The 22,532-nt window shown below is 47.3% G+C and overlaps 1 pseudogene; it reads left to right on the top strand.

Moving 5' to 3' along the window:
• Nucleotides 1-11,834: 11,834 nt before the first annotated feature.
• Nucleotides 11,835-11,933, top strand: LOC113833657 (annotated as a pseudogene).
• Nucleotides 11,934-22,532: the final 10,599 nt, after the last annotated feature.

The following is a 22,532-nucleotide window of genomic DNA, read 5'->3' on the forward strand; positions in this document are numbered from 1 at the left end:
CATGGAAGTTCTAACATCCTCTTCTAGCTCTGGAGGCACCAGGAATACACATGTTGCACACATATCCATGCAGGCAAAACACCTATACACATAAAATAAAAAGTACTAGTTGTGGTGGTGGCATGTGCCTTTAAACACAGCACTCAGGAGGCAAAGGCAGGCAGACCCCTGAGTTCAAGGCCAGCCTGGTCTATAAGAGTGAGTTCCAGGACAGCACAGCAAGACCTGCAGAGAAACCTTGTCTCAGAAAAAAAAAAAAAAAATAATATATATATATATATATATATATATATATATGAAAGAAGAGAGAGGGGAAGGAAGGGGAAGGAAGAAAGAAAGAAAAAACAAGGGGAAGGAAGGAAGGAAAGGAGGAAGAGAGTCAATTGTCTAATGGTCTGGTGTCTTCCTAACAAAACTTACAAATGAAGGCAAGAGTCCTGGGTTCTCAGACTGGCCTAGTGACTCCTAGTTCAATATGTATGTGTGTGAGATGCCAAATCCTATAGGTGAGGCTAGTGTCTCAAGGTTTCAGCTAAGATGTTGTCAATGAGTCCTGTGCTGCACCCCTGCCCAACTTTCCATCTCTTTCTGAGGTCCTGTCAATCCTATGGACTTCCAAACATGAGCCATCAAAAGCCACCCAAATAAACTTTTGTTTATTGTTCAACAGTAAACCCCTGGGCTTTCCCAGTAAGTGTTTCCCTGAAGCCTCTAATGGCCCAAGCAGAGAGGAGGTTAGGGCAGGATAGCTGATGGGGCAGGAGTGAAATCTTAGCATGGAGAGGTGGCAACATGGGAGCTCAAAGACACACGGAGATACAGAAACGTGAGCTGCAAAGGACACTGTGCCAAGCAAAGCTCCATAGGGACAGAGAAGGGGGACCATAAAGGGAGATGTTTGCATTAAGAGACAGAAATGGACAGGAAAGTTAAAAAACAAAAGGGTGGGGGATCGAGTGAGGCAGAATAAACAAAGAAGAGCTGGTAAGAGATCCTGGGCCAGGAAAGCTAAGGAAAACACAGGAAAAGACAGGAGAAGGAAGACAGAGGAGGAGGAAGGCATACACGTCCCACCTAAGAGGAAACCCACCATGGCGAAGGGCCACAGACAACCCCGGACCAGGCCATTCCTCCCTCCTTCTTCCCCTTAGCTGCTGCCCCCTCCCCCCTCTGCCCAGCACGGCCCTGCTCTGCTCCTGCTCCGGTGGCTTCCCTGCGGTCGGTTTATTTTTAAAAACGCCGACGCGGTCCCCCGCCTGCCCGGCCCTCACACTGTGGCCACAAGGGCCTCAGCCAAGCTCGGGGACCCCACCCAGCTGTGGGGAGGTAGGGAGGGGTAAAATAAGACAGCCAACCCTAGGCTGACATGAGACCCTGGCTTTGGGGAGTAAGGACCCGCGAGGCCCCTGAAAGCCAGAAAGAAAAAGCAAATTATTGGACTGCTCTGGGGGCCAAGCGCTGGAGGTTAAGTTCCTTCACATCACAGCTTTTCTGGCTGATTGCTCTGTATGAAAGCTAAGAAAAGGGTTCAAAGTTCTGGGTATATGTTCCTATATCTGATCATATGTACCTTGTAGAAACCAAGGCACCCATTTTCCAGTTTCCCTGTTCCCCACGCCTGCCCCTGCACCATTTAAAATAAATGCTTGGCCAGGTGTGGTGGCTCATGCCCTTAATAGCAGCACTCAGAAGCAGGTAGGTCTATGAGTTTGAGTTTGAGGCCAGCCTGGTCTACATAGAGAATTCCAGAACAGTCTACATAGTGAGACCTGTCTCAAAAAGCAAAAATAATGAAGAAAATAAAAGGCTTAAAAAAAATACTGAACGAGGAGTCTGTAATGGAAGATCATGCTAGGAGCTGCCTCAGTTTTTGTTCTGATGTCATGTGAACTAAAGGGACCCTTCTTTCAAGTAAGGCACAGTGGAAATGCTTACTATACATCTGACAGTTGGAACTACCTACATAGGCTGAGCACCCAAGGTCCCTGTTCTTAGTTCTTAGCTTCCTCCCAAGTTTCTTAATTCACCCAGCTTTATAATTCTTAAAAATTTTCTTGCCAGGCAGTGGTGGAGCTCGTCTTTAATCCCAGCACTTGGGAGGCAGAAGCAGGCAGATCTCTGTGAGTTCGAGGCCAGCCTGGTCTATAGAGAGAGTTCCAGGATAGCCAGAGCTACCCAGAGAAATCCTGTCTCGAAAAACAAACAAAAATAAAATATTTTCTTTTATTATGAGTATTTTATTTTTATCTTTGTCATCCTAGGAATTCAACCCAAGGTCACTCTCATCCCTGCCGAGCAAGCACTCCAGCACTGAGCTATATATCCCTCTAGCTCTGGCATCCCAACTCCATGCCTCGTGTCCTGTCTTCCTCTCCCCTCTCCAGCTCCCCTCTCAGTTCAGCTAAGTGTCTTACCCCAGCAGCTGCTTCCCTCTCTGAATCCCAAGTTCCTCCCACTGCTGGAGAAGCTACTCATACCAGACTAGGACCTTAAAAACTAGATAAAAGAAATGGAGAAATGGAGAGACTGACTTTTGTGGTGGCACATGCCTTTAATCCCAGCACTCGGGAAGCAGAGGCAGGCAGACCTCTGAGAGGCCAGCCTGGTCTTCATAGTAACTGCCAGGACAGCCAGAACTATGTAGAGAGACCCTGTCTCAAAAAAAAAAAAAAAAAAAAAAACAGGAGAGACTGGTGCATCTTTGGGTTAGGCATGTTCTGTTCATAGGGAGTTGGGTCTAGCATCCATGACACATTATTTATTTATTTATTTATTTATTTATTTATTGGTTTTTTTCAAGACAGGGTTTCTCTGTAGCTTTGGAGCCTGTCCTGGAGCTTGCTCTGTAAGCCAGGCTGGTCTCAAACTCACAGAGATCCGCCTGCGTCTGCCTCCTGAGTGTTGGGATTAAAGGTGTGCGCCACCACCGCCTGGCTCCCATGACACATTCTTATTGCCAAATGCTTCCCCAAGTCTGTGCCTTTCCAGAACGTCTCTGAACTGCCCTTCCCCCAGGCACTAGTGCCACGCTGGCAAGGCTGGCACGATGTGCATACCATGGCATTGTTCCTGCCCTGGGCAGACCAAGGACTTACATGCACCTTTTTTCTCTTGTTTCCTCAAATCCATTGTTTTGATGATGACTCACCACAGAGTCTGTTAAGTAAACATATGTATCCCTAGTCATAATATACATAATAATAAATAAATTTAGACTCTATTGGGGAAAGGGTCATAACAATCTGTACACAATGCAGCCGAGAGTAGGTCTCTATATTTGGGATTCCTATCTGCTTATAGAGTGTGTCCATCCTACTGGCTGGCAAGCCATTACCTCAAACTCAGTCCCAAAGCCATTATCTCATAGCCTTATGGACACAATTCCTCATTTGGATTAGGTACTAAAGTAATCCATTTTATAAGTATACATTCACTCTTGCGCCTACACACACAAACACACACTTGTACTCACAAAATCAGCAATGTAGGCAACTCTAACACTTATACACAGGCCAGTGGACACATAAGTGTCACACACATGCACACACACACACCTGCCACAGGTTTATCTAGGTGACTTTCTGGTGAATGTCACCAAAGACTCATCACTCCTGGGCCCTGAGTTAGGGCATCTAGAACAGATTCTGTTTGTTTGCTTTGTTTTTGAGACAGGGTCCCTCTATGTAGCTCTGGCTGTCCTCGAACTCTCTATGTGGATCAGGCTTGCCTTATACTCACTTGTTCCTATCTCCGGAGTATTGGGATTGAAGGTGTGTGCCACTATTTTGGGTTGAGATGGTGGCTTCTGTAGGCCCCAAGAATAGGGTCAGTTTGATGCTGCTGGAGAGTACTGACATTTAAGGGGGATTATCTCAGCCCAAATTCCTTCGGGAGGACACCCTAAAAGCAGCCTAGAGATGGTAACAGAGAAACAGCACTAAGAGACCAGGAAGACATCAGGTTCTGAGTAGCTGTGAGTCTTTGCTTTCCAACTCTGTGCCTCAGGTTCCCCAGAATCCCTGACAACGTTAGTAATTTCTCAAGAACCCAAATTCATATGGTACCCTAATTCCCTCAATCTTCAGAACCAGAGGCAAAGGATGCTGGGGTCTTAGCCTGGAGGGGAAGTGGCCCAATCCTCCCTGGAGCCTCCCACTCCCAAAATAGAGCTTAGTTTGTCTTTGGCTGAAAGCTAAATATTTGTGAGCTGGGCAAGCAGCCTCAGACCCTGTCCCTCCTCCTTGGTTCCCTCTCAGGCCTGGGCTCAGTTCCCCTGGCCAGCCCCCCCACATGCAGGGCTGTCCTCCTCTTCTCTCTCACAATCTACCTCCTCTCCCACACACCAGCTCCCAGGCCAAGCATTCCCCTCAACACAGACCTGACCAGATCTTGTTTAATGTAGGAGCCCTGGACATGGGACTCCCCCCAACCCAAAGAATGTAGCTGGAAGTTCCTCCACACCCACTCAGATACCACCAGCTGCCAGCCTACCTGTTTCCCACTGTCCATCTCTTCTCCCTGCTTTCCCCATTGCTTTATCACTCCATTTAGTGCTTAGCTGACCATAGGGGTCCTCGATTTCTTTTTACCCAATTCTCTCTCCTGCTTCTTTGATTGCCCTCTAACCCTGGCCATATTTTCCCCTCCCTTTGCTTCTGCCCTCTGCTTGCCTCTCCTAGGACCCTACTCCTCTTCATCAGAAGGACCCTGAAAGTGACTAGCTTTGCAGCTACTGTCTATGTAAGCTGAGGGGGTGGGGTAGGCATGGATTAGGATCAGGAAGATTGTAGCTGGTTTCCTAGGAAGAGGAGGAAACAGTTACCTCAAGCAGAGAGGATGCCATCCTCAGGCTGGGGATCGGGTCCCAAGGAGCCAGGCAGATGGAGAGAACCGAGGAGCCAGAGGGAGAGGGAGAAGGGAGAGGGAGGGAGAATGGGAGAATGGGAGAGAAGAGATCTAAAGTTAGAAGGGACTGGGGGGTGGGGGTGGGGGGGCTGCTCTCTGTCTGTAGGGATCCACCCTCTAATTACAGCTTTCCCAGCGGAGAAGACTCCGGATCCAATGAGGAGGGCGAGAGAGGGAGGCAGAGGGTCCAAATTTCCTGCTCCATTTGCTGAGCTCCCCAAAGAAGGGATCTGGGAGGGCGAGGAGAAAAGGGGGTGTCCAGGGAGCGGGTGGGAAGCAGGAATATGGGCAAGTTGTCAGAGCTTCTTTGGGGGTGCTCCAGGGAAAAGTGAAAAGGGTTGGTAGACCCAGGTGTCCTACATACCCCAGAAATCCAATGGGCATCTGTGGGCAGTCCCCCAGAGCTGCTCAGCATCTGTACCTGGGGAGTCTGAGGTTGGCTGTCCCGTCTCCTCTCAAGAGGTCTGGCACGAAGACTGCTGGCAATGGGTGGCCTGAGGGCGCTGGGAGGGATCTGCTCCTCTCTCAGGCCAGCTCACTCTTGTTCCCACTCAGATCCAATCCTATAATCCTACTCTGACTCGGAGTCCTTGCAGCTACTCAGTGTCGCGGCAGCTTCTGCTGCTGCTGCTGCTGCTGCTGCTGCTGCTGCTGCTACCGAGGCTGCTACCGAGGCTGCTGCCGCCGCCGCTCTACTGAGGGAAGGAACAGGAGGGAAAAGGAACAAACCCCAAACCACTAATTAGAGATTTGGGGGGGGGATGGGGGATTGGGGACGACACTCACACAGAGAGACTGGAACACACTGACATACACACACTCATGGACAAACACAGGAATGATGCATGTACACGTATATGCTGCTACCCACATGGGACTGTCATTGTGGTGAATGAACACAGACAAACTCACATACAATGAATACGATGACACAATGGGGCACCTACACTACCACCTACCACCCCCCAGGCTAGCAATGGAAATGCTTTCTTGTTCATTTAGCCACCACCTCATAAGCTCAGGATGGCACTGTGTGTGTGTGTGTGTGTGTGTGTGTGTGTGTGTGTGTGTGTGTGTGTGTGTGTGTGCGCGCGCACGCGCGCGCACAGGGCATGCGAGCGAAAGTACACAAGCATATTCATGTTGTGTGGAGTAGGAAGGATGATCTATCTGCTCAGTGTGGTTGTGTCTACAGTTCAGACTTTCAGTGTCAATGACTTAGGCTCTAAAGCCAGCCTGGAGCAAGTGATGGAGAGTGGGAAGAACATAGCAACAGTTTGCAGAGGAAGATGTCCCTAATTTCATTGTTGGGCAATGAACCTAGGCCCTCCTCAGTTTGTAGGGCAGAATTTGGAACCTTAGAAGATTTAAAGTAAGCAGGAATGAGGGGCAGAACAGAAGGCCACTGGGCCAACTCATTCATGCCCACACTTAGACTCCTGGGATTAATCTACCCCAAGAGGAATAATCTAGTGCCTCTCATTACTTCCGATTTACCAGTTGCCATCCCTGATGCTCTCTTGGCTAGGGATTTCATGTCCTTCCTTCAGTAAGTGATTTCTCTCATAAGTCACCTTGCTTCCCTGGGTGGGACTTCCTGGCTCCCTTCTGGATACCCATGCAACAATTCCCTCTCCAGAAAGAACTTATACTAGTTCTTGGTCAGGACTTCCAACTGTAGCATCCAACCCAGATGAGAAAGAGAAGGAATGTCAATCCAGATGGGAGAGGGAAATCTAAAGTATTTATTAAGTGATGCTTTGGCCCCAGGACGAGTTCATTGGAGAGGACTGAACAGCCTAGTGGTAAGCATAGCATCTTTTGGGTCTGGAAAGATGGCTGGGTGGTTAAGAACACTCTCTGCTCTTTCAGAGAACCTGTGTTCAATTCCCAGCACCCATGTGGCAGCTCACAACTTTCTGTAACTCCAGTTCTAGGGAACCCACTGGCAGGCATCCTCACCCAGACATATATGCAGGAAAAACACCAATGAATATAAAATAAAATAAATAAATACTTAAAAAAAATAGCATCTGTCCCACAGGGAGGCCTGCCTGGGAAAAGGGACTTCAAGTCAGCCCTGCCCTCACCCCTCTGTCCTCAACCAGCCTTGCCTGTCCTTTCTTGCTCTCTAGCAGCCCTTATTTTCTCTTGGTGGGGAGGAGCAGAAAGCCCACTTTCTTGTTCTTTCTGACCTCAGAGCTCTTCAAAAGAAAAAACTGAGAGACAGATGGTAATGAAGCTTCAGGGACATGGTAGTTGAAGCTGTAAACAGAAGCAAATTTCAGGTGGGACTCAAGAGTTCAGGATCCTAACTCCCAGATTTGATTTCTCCAGGGAAGGCTGAGGATATAACTCATCGGTAGAATGCATGCTAAGGGGTAAGGTATGTAGGCCTGGGCTTAACTTAATCTCCAGTCTCATTCTCTTCTCTCTCTGATTTCACAAAGGAACCCTGTGAGCCCAACACTTAAGGAAAGTATTGGGAACCAAGTGGCTGTCAGACAAAGAAGCAAAGCAAAAGAAAAGCTAGAGAGAACAGAGGACACAAGAGCACAGGAAAACAGTCCCAAGCACAAGAAGAGGTATTAGAGGACCTATGAAAAAGAGAAGCTGGGTGGTGGCACACTCCTTAATCAGTGTTTGGGAGGCAGAGGCAAGAGAATCTCTGAGTTTGAGGCCAGCCTGGTCTACAGATTGAGTTCTCAGATAGCCAGGACTACATAGAGAAACCCTGTCTCAAGAAAAAAGAAAAAAGAAGAAACAAACAAAAACAAAAAACAAACAAGCAAACAAAAACCAGATACCTGGCTTTGAAAGAGATAAAACAAAACCCAGAAAAAGCAGAAAAGAAAAGGCAACAACAACAAAAACCACCTTAAAAGAAAAAGAAACAGATCCAGACGGACAAAGATAGGACACAAAACTACAGAAGAACAAGGGAAATAGCTAGAGGAATAGCCAGGTCTGGAGGAGGTGAAGGGTAAAGCAACCAGCAGGTGGGGGGTGGGGATGAAGTATAAATAGGGCATAATTGTGTCCGATGATTACATGGGCCACCCCACCCGTCTGCCCAGAAGGAAGTGCCCGTGGTGGGACATTCCTATGACCTCGTAGTCTCCTCCATGGTGGTGGTAGGGAGTCTAAGGCCTAAGTGTTGGTTGAATTTCTAGGGCTTTTTCTTAATTTATTTATTTTTATATGCATTGACGTTTTTGCCTTCCTGTATGTCTGTGCAAGGGTGCCAGATCACAGACAGTTGTGAGCTGCCATGTGGGCACTGGGAATTGAACCCAGGTCCCCTGGAAGAGCAGATGGTGCTTTTAACCACTGAGCTACCTCTCCAACCCCTAACTAAGAAACTGGGAAGATGAAAAGGAACTTCTCCAGCAGTTACTGTATGGTTAGAAGACCAGAGGATAGCTCAATCAGGAAACTGAGGCGGGAGGGAAATCTAGACTCTAGGAACAAAGTGAGAGAGGGAGATGGACTCAAACCTGATTGGACAAGAAAGAGAAGGAAAGGGTAAGGGATGAATGAAAAGGAGAAAGGAGAGACTCCATCCACAAGGGGGTAGATGAGGCCAGGGTCAGCCTTTCCATTCCCTGTAGGAAAGGGTAGAAGCATTCAAACCCCATGAATGTTAGGGAAAGAAGCAGGAGGAGCAGGGTCCCAGAAGATGTAAGAGCCAGAACCTGACTAGGAACCCAGGTGGGCAGCCCCTGCACACCAACAAGCCTCCTGGACAAGGATCTGTGTCAGCCAGGTGAGTGGCTCCTTGACGCTCTGAGATGCAGCCTTCACCCGAGGCCTTTGAGCTCTGGTTTCTGACTTCTCTCACACTCCAGTTAAAGACACTATTGCAAGCCAGCTGTGGACCTGGTATTCCTAGGTCCTGCTCTCCACCCACCTCTCCAGTGCGCTCAGGGGCTGGGGCGGGGGGGGGGGGCAGCAACTGGAATCCCTTCCCAAGCATCTACCTCCACCCTCACAGGCCTTCCTCAGCCCAGCCTCCCAGGGGGTGGGGCAGCCCAGGCAGAGGCGCCATGTGGCAGGGGCGGGTAGAGGCTGCGGCTCTGGCCCTTCCAGTATAAACCCCCTAGGCATCTGGTTTCTATCCACCTCCCCCACCACCCTGGGGGCCCCTCAGCCTCCGCCCATGGCCACCCAGATGCTGAGCTTTGAGATGGACGTCCCTTGAAGGGGTGGATGGTGCCTTCTGATCTCCCAATGCAGGCACTGGGCTGAACCGCAGGGACCACTCCCTTCCCTCCCTCCCTTGAGAGATTCAGGGTGGGCTTCCCTAGACTAGAGGGGTTAAATATGGAACCCGCCTTCAGTTCTAATGATTTTACATCTTTTTGGAAAGGTGGAGGGAGAACGGAACTCGGGGAGGATGGGAAGTTTTACCCCCTGTTCCTTGAGGGGAGTTAGGTATCTTCTTCTACAACCTCTGCCTGTGCTCTAACCACCTGTTAAGATTTTCTCACTGAAATCTCGAATCCAGAGTCTCCTAGGCTTTTTCCTCGAAACTTCTATAGATTTGACTGCTTAGAGAGACTCACCAGAAAGGAGAAAACAGAACTTTCAAAATTGACACATAACCCCACCAGCCTGATAAATAACACACAGTCAGGTACACATACTAGCACACTTTCTGGAGAACACAGACCCCATTCACATTATGTAATGTGCAGACACCCACAGCAACACACACTAATTCATAGATGTGTTATACATACCACACTTACCCGAAGGATCCCTGATTCCCATTCATATCAGCACAAATACACACAGTATATATATATATATATATATATATATATATATATATATATATTCAGTGACCTTGATACCTCTTGTGGACTCACATAGACTCATATCAACATAGCATCTCCACACAAGCAAATGCCATAATCCCACCACTTGGGAGGTAGAGGCAGGAGAATCAGAAGTTTAAGGTTATCCTCAGCTACTTAGTGAATTCAAGGTTAGCCTGGGCTATACGAGGCACTGTCTCAAAAAAGCAAACAAAGAAATCAGAGGATAGGCATGATATGGCCAGCCCTATGTATTGCTCACTCTGGCTTCTATTTTACTACTTTGATCCTTTACTACCCCCACCCACAGGAGTCAAGATACCCAGATGGCCTTAAGCAGACTCCTTGGCCCTGGGGAACCCCAGGCATCCCCACCCCCACCCAACTGCCCCCCTGCTCTGTGGCCCTGCTGACTCATCTCTCCCTCTGTGGAGCTCCCCAACCACAGGGGCCTGGAAGAGAAGCTTGGAAAGTTGCGCTCATGTCCCGGGCCCCTAGTCTGGCCACTACCCGCCCCCAAGCACCCAGGCTCAGCCCTCCTCTCCAGTGGTGACTCCAGTGACAGACAAAGAGATAGGAAAGAAGGCACCCAGATATAAGAAAACAGAAAGACAAAAAGAGCCAGAAGCAAGAGTGTGAGACTATCATCTCCGTTACTAAGAGGCTGAGGCCAGCCTTGATGACATTGTGAAACCACACCTCCAAAAGAAAAGATGGCAGGTATGCTGCCACATGCTTGTAATCTCAGCACTAAGGAAGCTGAGGCAGGGGGATTGCAACAAGTTGTAGACCAGCATAGACTCCATACTGAGTTCTGATACAATATGAGTTACTGTGGCATCTGCCTGAAAAAACAAAGCAGTCAGATAGTTCAGTGGGGAGGGACAATTGCTGCCAATCCTGACACTCTTGAGTTTGAACCCCAGAATCCACATGGTGGATGGAAAGAACTGACTCCTACAAGTTGTCCAATGACCTACATGTATGTGTTGTGCGTATGCCTCTTCCCCATAGAGAAGAAAAAGTACTAACAAAAGAGAAAAAAACAAAGACATGATATCTGGGTCAAGGTAAGATATTACTCCTGGGCTCAGGATTTAGACACTGACGAGTGCCCAGTCTAGCATTTTGATTTGACATTGAGGAGTCTGGAGCTCTAAGAGGCAAAGCTGATGGCACAGGAGAGAGAATGCTGGCAAACTCCATTCAAGAAAACTTGGAAAGGGAGTCCCCTATCCCAACAAGTAGTCATACATATTCCTGTCTTTTTATTTTATGTTCATTGATGTTATTTTTGTTGTTTTGCTTTCGAGACAGGGTTTCTCTGTGGCTTTGGAGGCCATCCTGGAACTAGCTCTTGTAGCCTGGTCTCAAACTCACAGAGATCCACCTGCCACTGCCTCCTGAGTGCTGGGACTGAAGGCGTGTGCCAACACCGTCTGGGTGTTCATTGATGTTTTGACTGTATGTATGTCTATGTAAGTGAGGGTATCAGAAGCCCTGGAACTGAAGTTATTGACAGATGTGAACTGCCATATGGGTGCTGGGAATTGAACCCTGGGTCCTCTGGAAGAGCAGCCAGTGCTCTTAACCGCTGAGCCATTTTTCCAGCCCCCTACATTGCTATCTTTTAGGAGCTGCAAGACTCTAGTCTTGGTTCTCCTCTTCTCTAAACCTTAATTTCCTTGGTTAACATTTGAGCCCTAAAATGAAACGGTAGTTTCAGGGGAGACAGATCAGAATCTGAAAGAGATGTTTTGAGAAGAGAGAGAAGGAACAGGGACAGAGAGAACCATTGTGGGGGTGGAGGGGGTGGGAAAACAGCCTTGGAACACAGGAACCCTCCCTGCTTTTGTATCTATCACACACAGGTCAGTATTGAACTTAGACCCTGTTGGTCTCTGGGAAAGGCCCCTTTGTTAAAATTGTCCCTGGAGGGTTCCCTTCAATAGCACATACACTAAAAATTGGAACTCCTAGATATACAATCAACAAAAGGAAAAGCTCCAGGCAGTGGTGGTGCATGGCTTTTAATCCCAGCACTTGGGAAGCAGAGACAGGCAGATCTCCGTGAGTTCCAGGACAGCCAGGGCAGTTACACAGAGAAACCCTGTCTAGAAAAGCAAAACAAACAAAAGGAACAACACAGAGATCAACATGGCCCCTGTGCAAGGATGACACACAAATTTATGAGTGTTCCATATTTTTATTTTTTGAGAAGTAGTGTGCTCTGGAATCTTACATAAAATATATTAGCATCTTTAGGGCTGAAGAGATGGCTCAGTGATTAAGAACATACACTACTCTTTCAGAGGACCTCAGTTCGACTTGTTGTACCCAGTCAGGTAGCTCACAACCACTTACAACTCCAGCTCCAGATCTGATGTCTCTACCCTTTGTGGGCAGCTGCTCTCGTGTTCACATACACCCACACAGATATATTCACATCATTAAAAGTAAATCTGGCCTGGCGTTGGTGGCGCATGCCTTTAATCCCAGCACTTGGGAGGCAGAGGTAGGCGGATCTCTGTGAGTTCGAGACCAGCCTGGTCTACAAGAGCTAGTTCCAGGACATTTACCTACATTTTTGTTTGGTTTGGTTTGTGACATAGGGTCTCTCTACATAGCCCTGGATATCCTAGAACTCACTCTGTAGACCAGGCTGGCCTTGAACTCACAAAGATCCATTTGCCTCTGCCTTCCAAGTTCTGGGATTAAAGAAATGTGTCACCATGCCCAACTAAGAAATGACACTTTTGAATGATAAGGACCACAGCTTCTATCTCTTGGAATAGGACTAAACAGCCACCAAAAAAAAAAAAAAAAAAAAAAAATCCTAAAAAATCCTGAATATCCGGCTGGAGGAATGGCTTAGCAGTTAGGAGCACTGACAGCTCTTCTGAAGGACCCAAGTTTGATTCCCAGCACTCACAACTACGTGTAATTCCAATTTAAGTGGATCTGACCTTCCAGCCTCTGAAGGTACTGAATGCACATAGCACACAAACATACATCCAGGCAAAACACCCATAAATATAAAAATAAGTAAATCTACGGGCAGGTGGTTTTGCATGCCTTTAATCCCAGCACTCGGGAGGCAGAGGCAGGCGGATCTCTGTGAATTGGAGACCAGCCTGGTCTACAAGAGCTAGTTCCAGGACAGAGAAACCCTGTCTGGAAAAAGAAAAAAAAAGGAAAAAAAATAAAGAAAGAAAATTAAATTCTGAATACAAACCAGGCACTCTGGAGGCTGAGGTTAAGGTATTAAGGTCAGCCTGGACTACTCAGGACTTAAGTTTCGTGCCAGCCTGGGCTTCTTGACCTTGAGCTCCCAATGCTCTTGTTTCCATCTTCAAAGTGCTGGGATTCCAAATGTGTACCATGAAGTTCAGTCTATGCAATGTTAGGGATCATACCCGGAGCTTCATACATGCCAAGCAAGCACTCCATCAACTGAGCTATATCCCTGTTTTTACCTTTCTCTCTCTTTTTCTTATGTGTGGTATGGCAAGGGATTAAACCCAGGATCTCCTGCATACTGAACAAGCATAGCCCTCTTCCAATTATTGGGGTCACAGATATATGAAATGTGGAATGAGTCTGCAGAGCATTGAGTCATTCGACAAATGTTCAAAGACCACATTGTGCAGCGCATGAAGAGCCAGGCACAAGCCTGCAACCATAAACATGGCTGGTCCAACTCTGCCTCAGCAACGAACAAAAGAAAGGGAATCATTTTAACTAGAGTGAGTACTCAATGATATAGGAGACAGGGTTGATCTAAGTCAGTGTTGGAGGAATCAAGGAAGGTTTCTAGGGGGAAAAAAATGACTGAATAAAGAAACCAAAAAAAAAAAAAAAAAAAAGCTGGACATGGCAGCTCATATCTATAATCCTAGCACTTAGGAGGCTGAAGTAGGAATGGCATGAGTTTAAAGCTAACCCGAGTCAGGCAGTGGTGGTACACACATTTAATCCCAGCACTTGGGAGGCAGAGGCAGGCAGAGCTTTATGAGTTCAAGACCAGCCTGGTCTACAGAGAAAGTTCCAGAACAGCAGGGCTACACAGAGAAACTCTGTCTCGAAAAACCAAAATACAAAGAAGAGAAAAGAAAAGAAAAGAAAAGATGACTCTGGCTGCAGAGATAATAATGAAATAGTCTTAGAGCCAGACATTCTGGGTCAATCAGCCATTTAGTCTGGTGCAAGCTTGGTCAAACTGTTTAACCTATGATGCCTAAGATGCCTCTTCTGCAGAAATGGGAAACAAGACACTACATTCCCAGGGTTGTTACAACATTTAGAAATAGGACTCAGTGGGTAAAGGTACCGCCATCAAGCCAGAGTTCCTTCCCTTTGACTCACTGTCTCCTGAAAGTCATCCTCTGACCTCCACACATGCACTGTGGCACAATGCACCTTCCCAGTAAAAGTAATTTTTAAAAATCCACAAAAATTAGAAAGGTGTGAACCACCACCTTTAGCTGCCACTGGACTACACACCTATAGCCCTTGTAACTATAAACAGTGTCCACCACTTAGTATTTGCTTCATAAATGATACCTGTTAGTGTTGTCATAGGTTGGTGGAGGACTAAACAGGAGATGAGGAAACCGATTGTGTCATCAGACCAAGCCACAGGTGAGATGTGCTCTAAGGCAACAGAGTTGATTGTGTCAAAGTGTGTATGGGGCGGTGGGGGGGGGGAGTAACGTGGAAAGGAGAGCCAACCCGATTGATCAAGAGCAATGAGCAGGCACGCAGCTGTTAAAGTCCAGTTCTGAGAATGGCCCTGGACAGCCAGCGGCTCTAGTCTACAGAGTGAGAGAGGGGCCAGCGCCGGGTCTTCCCTCAGCATTCTAGCAGGCATCCCCTGAACTCTGTTGGAGTCCCTACCCTTTGACACTCATTCCTGCTTCTCCCCTTTTCTGCCCCCCCCGCCCCCTTTTCTGCCTCGCTTAGAAACTTTCCCCACTGCCATTGTTAATGAGAGTCCCCGGGAGTCTACCACCATCCCCATCTCCACCAGCCTCAGTAGGCTATCCCTCTGGATTTCAAAGCACTGTTGGACATTGTCCATGTGGAGGCTCGAAGGTGTTCATACAGTGAAAGTGTAAGAGTGAATCTCGGCCTCCAGCTAAGGCTGTTGGAGAACAGACGCAGCCAGAGGGACAAAGCCGTGAGATCTCCATGGGGGCATCTCCCATCGCTTACACTGGCCGCCAGGGACCTCTTGTATGTCTTGGTGTCCGGGTTCCGCCGGCTGGCGAGGGGCGGGACGGCTGGGGGCGGGGCGCAGGCGGGGCAGGCCGGGCCAGGCGCCCGGGCAGGAGGCAGCTGCATATCTGCGGTCCCGACCACAATTGCTGGGAGTCGCGTCCCGGAGACTGGCGGCGCTGACTCTGCCCGCTGCGGCCGCCGCGCCGATTAGAGCCCGAGAGGGAGCGCCAACCCGGGGAGGGGGGCAGTGGCGGGGGAGTGCCGGTGCCCCTTTCCCTCTGTCCTAGCCAGCACCCCCAAGTTGCCCAGCCGGGTCTTTCTCAACTTCCCTTATAAACCCAGGATAGGAATCCAGCCTTCCAGCCTTGGCTTTATCCAAACTAGATCTAAAGCTAGTGCTTTGGGACCCTGCAACAACGACCTGACGGTGTTGACATCCCGTTGACCCGAGGCTGACTGCCTGCCTCTCCCTCTCCCCAGAACACCCAAGAAAGAGGACTCAGAAGCTCGGGACTCCACTTTCTCTTATCCTACTTTCCTCAGAAGCGCTCTCGGCAAAAGCAGATCCTAGGAGCCCGAGACACCAGAAGACAAGCATTCCGAGGCCAGAGCACCCCCTGCTGGCTGGCTCTAAGCCCCTGCCCCTCCCCCGCCAGCTGTGACCTCCAGCTGTGTTGGTCGGGTGGTGGGGAGAGCTGGCCTCTTTGATCTAGGAGCGTGGCCACCCCCTCCAGGCGCCCCATTAACCTCCATTATCCCAATTAGGCATCCCTCCCAGTCCTGGACACTTCAAAGTCCCTTTCAGTGTGGAGAGAAGAGGGGCTGACTCCTTTGCCCCTCGACAAATCATTTTCAGTCAAGACCCTGGTATTCGGGTCCCCAGCTTGTGTTCATGGTAACAGAGCTATAAAAAGGATCTCGAGAGAATAAATAGGGAAGGGACCCTTTTTTCCTCATTCCCAGGTCTGCATTAAATGATTGAGGCAGTGGCCTCCAGGGTCCTGGTTGACCCGAGCCTCCCATCAGCTTACCCAGTTTTATCCTATCCAGAGGGGAGCCAAGAGCCACCCTCCTCCTTCCTTAATCCTATCTCAACACTCCCTCCTCTCCTCCCTCCTGGAACAATTTCCGCTGGGGGAGCCCGAGCAGGGTTCAGCACAGTGGCCGCTTCCTGGAACATTTTCCTGTATCCGAAACCGCGGCTCCCTCCCCAGGGACCCGCTGATCAAGGCCAGATGGGAGCAGGGATGGGGGTGGAGGCAAGGGAGCCAGGCTCTCACCATCACCCCCCTCCCAACACATTTGCACACCACACGGAGCCCCTGCCTTGACACACACTGACATAGGCACACACCACATGCCACAGTCATACACCCATGGGCATTCATGGCGACACAGGAACCACAGGACTGAGTCTTAGCCAACACACCATAGATATCACCACACACTGTATCCACCCTACCCCACACCCTTCTAACCACTCTCTGGGCCTTCCTTGCCTCAAAAGACCTTAGGGATCCAAAAATACTGGGACAGTGCTGCAGGAAGTTATTAGATGACAAAGAGGACAGATTGGGGCATCTATGTGCCCTACTGCACAGTATCTAGTACCTCACTCCATTTCTGGGTTATTATGTCTGATCAGTCTCTTCTGGGTCCTGGGAAGATGCTAACACTCTCCTCCTTGGGTGCTTCTCTCAATCCTCTTTCTAGTTGTTTCCATTCGTACAGAAGTACAGGTTATTCATGAGGTTTACTTATGACCGTCGGAGTCAAAGAGTAGAAATGAGCAGCTGCATAGATTCTACAGTCGGGTGCAGAACACTAGACTGATTCTCAAGGACAGACAGGAAATCCAGAAACCTCCCTGATGACAGGCCACTCCTCCTCTCTTCCTGCTGTTCCTCTGATATTTATTCATAAGATTCCACCACTAGTTGGTCTTATACTCTCAGAAACCAGAGACCAGCCTGTCTCTACCTCCTGAGTGCTGATATTAAGGCATGAGTCACCTGGGGCTGGAGAGAGGGCTCAGTGGTTAAAGAGCACTGGCTCTTCTTCCAGAGGACCAGGAGTCTATTCCCAGCACCCCCATGGCAGCACATGGCAACTTACAACTATCAGTAACTTCAGTTCCAAGAGATATAACACCCCCAACACAGTTACACATGTAGGCAAAACCAATGCAAGCAAAAATAGTATGTAAGTGATGGTACATACCTTTAATCCCAGCACTTCGAAGGCAGAGTCTGGCAAGTCTCTGTGAGTTCCATACCAGCCTGACATACAGAAGGAGTTCCAGGACAGCCAGGGCTACACAGATAAACTCTGTCTCGAAATAAATAAATATAAACCATGGAAAGAGAAAAGGCATGAACCACCATGTGACATCCAGCTGTTTTGTTGTTGTTTGTTTTGAGACAGGGATTAAAGGTGTGCACCACCAACACCCAACTCCTCCCTTCTTTTTTGCTTTGCTTTTCTTTTTTTAAAAAAAAAAATTTATGTGCCCTAGGCATGAAACACTTTGGCCACGAAGTCAGGCATCAAGCTAGGACGAACAAAGGACTGCCATCTGCCCCTGGCTGACATAAGAACACCACCACTGCCGGGCGTTGGTGGCGCACGCCTTTAATCCCAGCACTCAGGAGGCAGAGGCAGGTGGATCTCTGTGAGTTCGAGATCAGCCTGGTCTACAAGTTCCAGGACAGCCTCCAAAGCCACAGAGAAACCCTGTCTCGAAAAACAAACAAACAAACAAACAAACAAACAAAAAAGAACACCACCACCACAAGGTGTCTCTTTGCCCATTGCCAGGAGTTTCCTCCCTTCTTTTTCAAGTCTAGATTTCACCTCCTATTCATTCTTTCTGCCTGGCAGCCCCACCTATTCCTCTCCTGCCTAGGTATTATTGGCCATTCAGCTTTTTATTAGACTAATCAATTAATTTATTAGACTAATCAATTAGACTAATCAATTTAGGCAATTAAGATGACACAGATGCTACACATCTTTACATAATTAACACACACACACGTAAATCATTAATAAACAAATACAACATAAACAAAAGTAACACACCTTTCCACAGTTTAAGTAGTATTCTGCCGCATAAACTAATATAACACATCTTTACCTAGTTAAAATAATATTCCACGAGGCCAGCCTGGTCTACAGAGTGAGTGCCAGGATAGGCTCCAAAGCTACACAGAGAAACCCTGTTTCGAAAAACCAAATAATAATAATAATAATAATAATAATAATAATAATAATAATAATAATAATAATATATTCCACAACACAAAGTCTCTTGCTTCTTGGAACATCTCACTGGTTCAGAGGAGGTATGTGAAACTGAAAAGTTTCAGAAGTCTGAACTATGTTACTTTACTATGTTACTATGGAAGGATGGGGGAATGAATATATGTATATGGTCATAAGAAAAACTGAAACAGTAGGGCAGTGGTGGCACACGCCTTTAGTCCCAGCACTCGGGAGGCAGAGGCAGGTGGATCTCTGTGAGTCTGTGAGTTTGAGACCAGCCTGGTCTACAAGAGCTGGTTCCAGGACAGCCTCCAAAGCCACAGAGAAACCCTGTCTTGAAAAACCAAAAAAAAAAAAAAGAAAGAAAGAAAGGAAGAAAAACAAAACAAAAGAAAAAAAGCACATCAATTCAAGAGATACTACAAAGACATTTAATTAAATTCAAGGTGACTCTTCTTAAAAGCCTTTAAGACAGAATTGAACAAATGGTAGAGATTGTAGCTTTGAGATATTTGTTTAAGTTGAAGTCATTTTCTTGGAGCTGGGGATACATTCTGATTCATTAGGGGAAAAATGTTATGGAGACATCTTGGTGTCACAGGCCTATAATCTCAGCACTCAGGAGATGGAGGCTGGGGTCAGGAATTCAAGGTTACCCAAAGCTATATTGAGTTCAAGGCAGGCCTGAGCTGAGTGAGAGAATGTTGGGTGGATGGTGTCAAAGTTGAGTGTGGGGGCTGGAGAGATGGCTCAGGGGTTAACAGCACTGACTGTTCTTCCAGAGGTCCTGAGTTCAATTCCCAGCAATCACATGGTGGCTCACAACCAACTTGAATGAGATCTGGTACCCTCTGCTGACCTGCAGGCAGAAGACATAATAAATAAACAAAATCTTAAAAAAAAAAAAAGTTGACTGTGGTGTTGAATGCCTTTCATCCCAGCACTTGAGAGGCAGAGGCAAGTGATCTCTGGAGTTCTCTGAGTCTGAGTACAGCCTGGGCTACACAGAGAAACCTTGTCTTCACAAACCAAAATTAAATAAATAAACTAATATAAAAGAAAAAAAAGTGTGCTGATGAAAGCCTTTAATCACAGCACTTGTGAGACAGAGGCAGGAAGATCTCAGTGAGTTCAAGGCCAGCCTTTTCTACAGAGGGAGTTCCAGAACAGCCAGGGCTAAAAGAGAAACCCTGTCTCTAACAACAACAACAACAAAAATAAGTGTATTATGGCATATGCCTGTAATTCCAGTACTCATGAGACTGAGGCAAGAGGATCTTGAGTTGAGGCCAATCTGAAGTACACAGGAAGATCCTATCTCAAACTCAAAAACAAGAAGCCAGACTTGGGGGCACACACCTTTAATCCCAACTCAATTTCTATGAGTTTGAATGCATAGTGAGTTCCAGACCAGTGAAGGCTACATTGTGAAATCCTGTGTCAAAAGGAAAATAAATCCCAAACTAAAAAACCAACAAACAAAAATACGAAGTAGGGCTTGGTAGCACATGTCTGTAATTCAAGCATTTGTGAGACTAAGGCAGAAAAATTGCCACAAGTTCAAGGCCAAGATAGACTACAGAGTGAGACTGTTTTTAAAAAAGAAAGTATGAGGGCTGGAGAGATGGCTCAGAGTTTAAGAGCACTGACCGCTCTTCCAGAGGTCCTGAGTTCAATTCCCAGCAACCACATGGTGGCTCACAACCATCCATTATGAGATCTGGTGCCCTCTTCTGGTGTGCAGATATACATGGAAGCAGAGTGTTGTATACATAATAAATAAATAAAATCTTTAAAAAAAAAGTATGAAAAACAACAACAAAAAATTTAAGTCAAGTGGTGGTGTCTCATGCCTTTAATCCCAGCACTCAGGAGGCAGAGGCAGGCCGATGTCTGTGAGTTCAAGGCCAGCCTGTTCTACAGAGCGACTTCCAGGACAGGCTCCAAAACAAAACAAAACAATACAATTTCCTGTCTGGAAAAAAAAAAAAAAAAAAACAAGTGTGGGGGCAGATTGGATATTATTTTTGGTTACTGAAGTGTAGACTCCCAGGCAAGACCAATTCATTTAATACAGTAACTCATTGATGAATAGGGATTGTAGACTTACATTAGGAATATTCTTTGTTCCTGGGGGGGGGGGCAGTCTGTATTGTTGCACCCATCCTCCATAGTGTGTAGTTCCTAGTGGTACCCACCAGTGCTAAGCTTGAAGAATAGCAAGGCAGAAATAATAAAACCACAGAAACTTTTAAAGAAATTACTTGATGTTTCTTTTTAGGAAAAAAAAAACATATACTTTTTAAATGTATTTAGTGTATGTGTGTTTATACCAAGATGCGCATGTGGAACTCAGGGTTCAACGTCTGCTCTCTCCTTCCTCCTGGGAGCTAACTCAGGTCATCAGACATGGTGGCAAAAGCATGCACGTATACATACACAATACAAAAAGGAAGTCCTGGAGAACAGGGCAGTGTGCAAAGAGCTTTTACTAAAACACATCTCCCCATCTAGCTAGAAGCCTGGATGAGAAAAGTATCGGCAATGTTGTTCCATACCAGCAGGTGGCAGAAGTGAGCTGCTGAGAAGACCCATCTGGAGCACTTGAGAACCCTCTGAGCCTCCTCCAGCACTTGCCACTTTTCAGCAGGGGGCACTAGCAGAGCTGTGAGTACTGAAGCAAAGGCTGGGGTGAGGGAAGGTCTATGGTAATGGTTCTAGCCCTTCTCACAGTCTTGGCTGAGAGAGGCACTTGACAAAGGCCCAAAAGTATCTTGTTCTCTAGGCCAGAATCCAAAGTTTCCATCGATTCCCTACCCCACCCGCCTTTCTTTCTTTCTAAGACATCTCTTGAGGCCCTTACTGTGTGCCAGGGGTATCCTAGAAGTGTGGGAGGAAAAGTGTGTAAACTAGTGGAAGACAGACAGCGTGGTGAATATCTATACTTGGATGATGACTCTGGAAGGCAGTTTGAGTGAGTCAGCACACTGCCTCGGGAGTCAGATAACCATGGAGTTACTTTACTCTCAGACTTTGAGGGCATTCCCTCCAAGGATGATCTTCGGGTTGCAGCTCAGTGGTAGTATGCTTACCTAGCATGCATAAGGCGCTGCATTCACTTCCTGGTACCGCCACATACATGCAATCACCCAGCTCAGTCTTCTCAGGCAGGGGTAGATAGATGCCTGTGAGTTTGAGTCCAGCTTTGTCTACATAGCTAGTACCAGGACAGCCAGGGCCACATAACAGAGAGATCCTGGGAGAAAGAAGGAGGCAAAGACAAGAAGGAATAAAGCAGATAACTTCAGAGAACAAAGACAAACACTCCTTGTTTTACTATCAACAGGGACAAGGACAAGATTAATTGAGGATGGCCTGGTCTGAGTTCTTCCCACATACCAACAGGCCTTTATCAAGCATCAACTTGAGTTTCTTTCCAGAGCTGTAAGACAATGGGGCTGGTGGAATGATGACCTACGGCACTGCAGGGAGCCCTGGGTTCCAACCCTAGGGTAACAACACCTAGTGGGATGGCTTGCTTGTAATCCCCTGCACTCAGGGAGTCGGGAGGATCAGGAGATCAAACCATCCTGGGTACAAGTACAGTTTGAGGCTACAAGAGACCCTGCTCTAAGTGCTGTGTGGTGGTACATGCCTTTAATTCCAGTACTCAAGAGACAAAGACAGGTGGGTCTATGTAGCATGAATAATAAAAACCCAGAGACAGATATTGGGGTTAAAACTGAAGATCAGCTGGGTGGTAGTGCATGCCTTTAATCCTAGCACTTGGGAGGTAGAAGTAGGCAGGTCTCTGTGGGTTCGAGGACAGCCTGGTCTACAAAGTGAGTTCCAGGACAGCCAAGACTGTTATACAGAGAAACTATTTCTCAATTAAATTTCTCAATTAAATTAAATTTCTCAATTAAATAAATAACCAAATAAATAAATAAACAAACAAACAAAACCCTGAAGATCAGAGAAGCAAAGCAGCCAGCCACTAGAGAGTTCTCACCTCTACCAATGCTCAGACTAAAGGGGTGATCACCGAACCTCAGCTCCTGTCTTTTCCTGCCTTATATTTCTCTCTAGTGCTGGGGTTAAAGGCATGGGATCCCTAGTGCTGAGATTACCTTTGTGTGAGCTCTGTCTCTCTTTCAGATTGGATGACTTTCCTATAGCTCAGTGTGGCTTTGAACTAAGAGATCCATCTACCTCTCCCTAGTGCTAGGATAGAAGGTGTGGGCCACCACTGCCTGGGCTCCTATGGCTGTGGCTAGCTTTGCTCTCTGATCCTCAGGCAAGCTTTATTTGTTAGATCATAAA

This window comes from Cricetulus griseus, chromosome 2 (assembly GCF_003668045.3).
Source record: "Cricetulus griseus strain 17A/GY chromosome 2, alternate assembly CriGri-PICRH-1.0, whole genome shotgun sequence".
Classification (NCBI taxonomy): domain Eukaryota; kingdom Metazoa; phylum Chordata; class Mammalia; order Rodentia; family Cricetidae; genus Cricetulus; species Cricetulus griseus.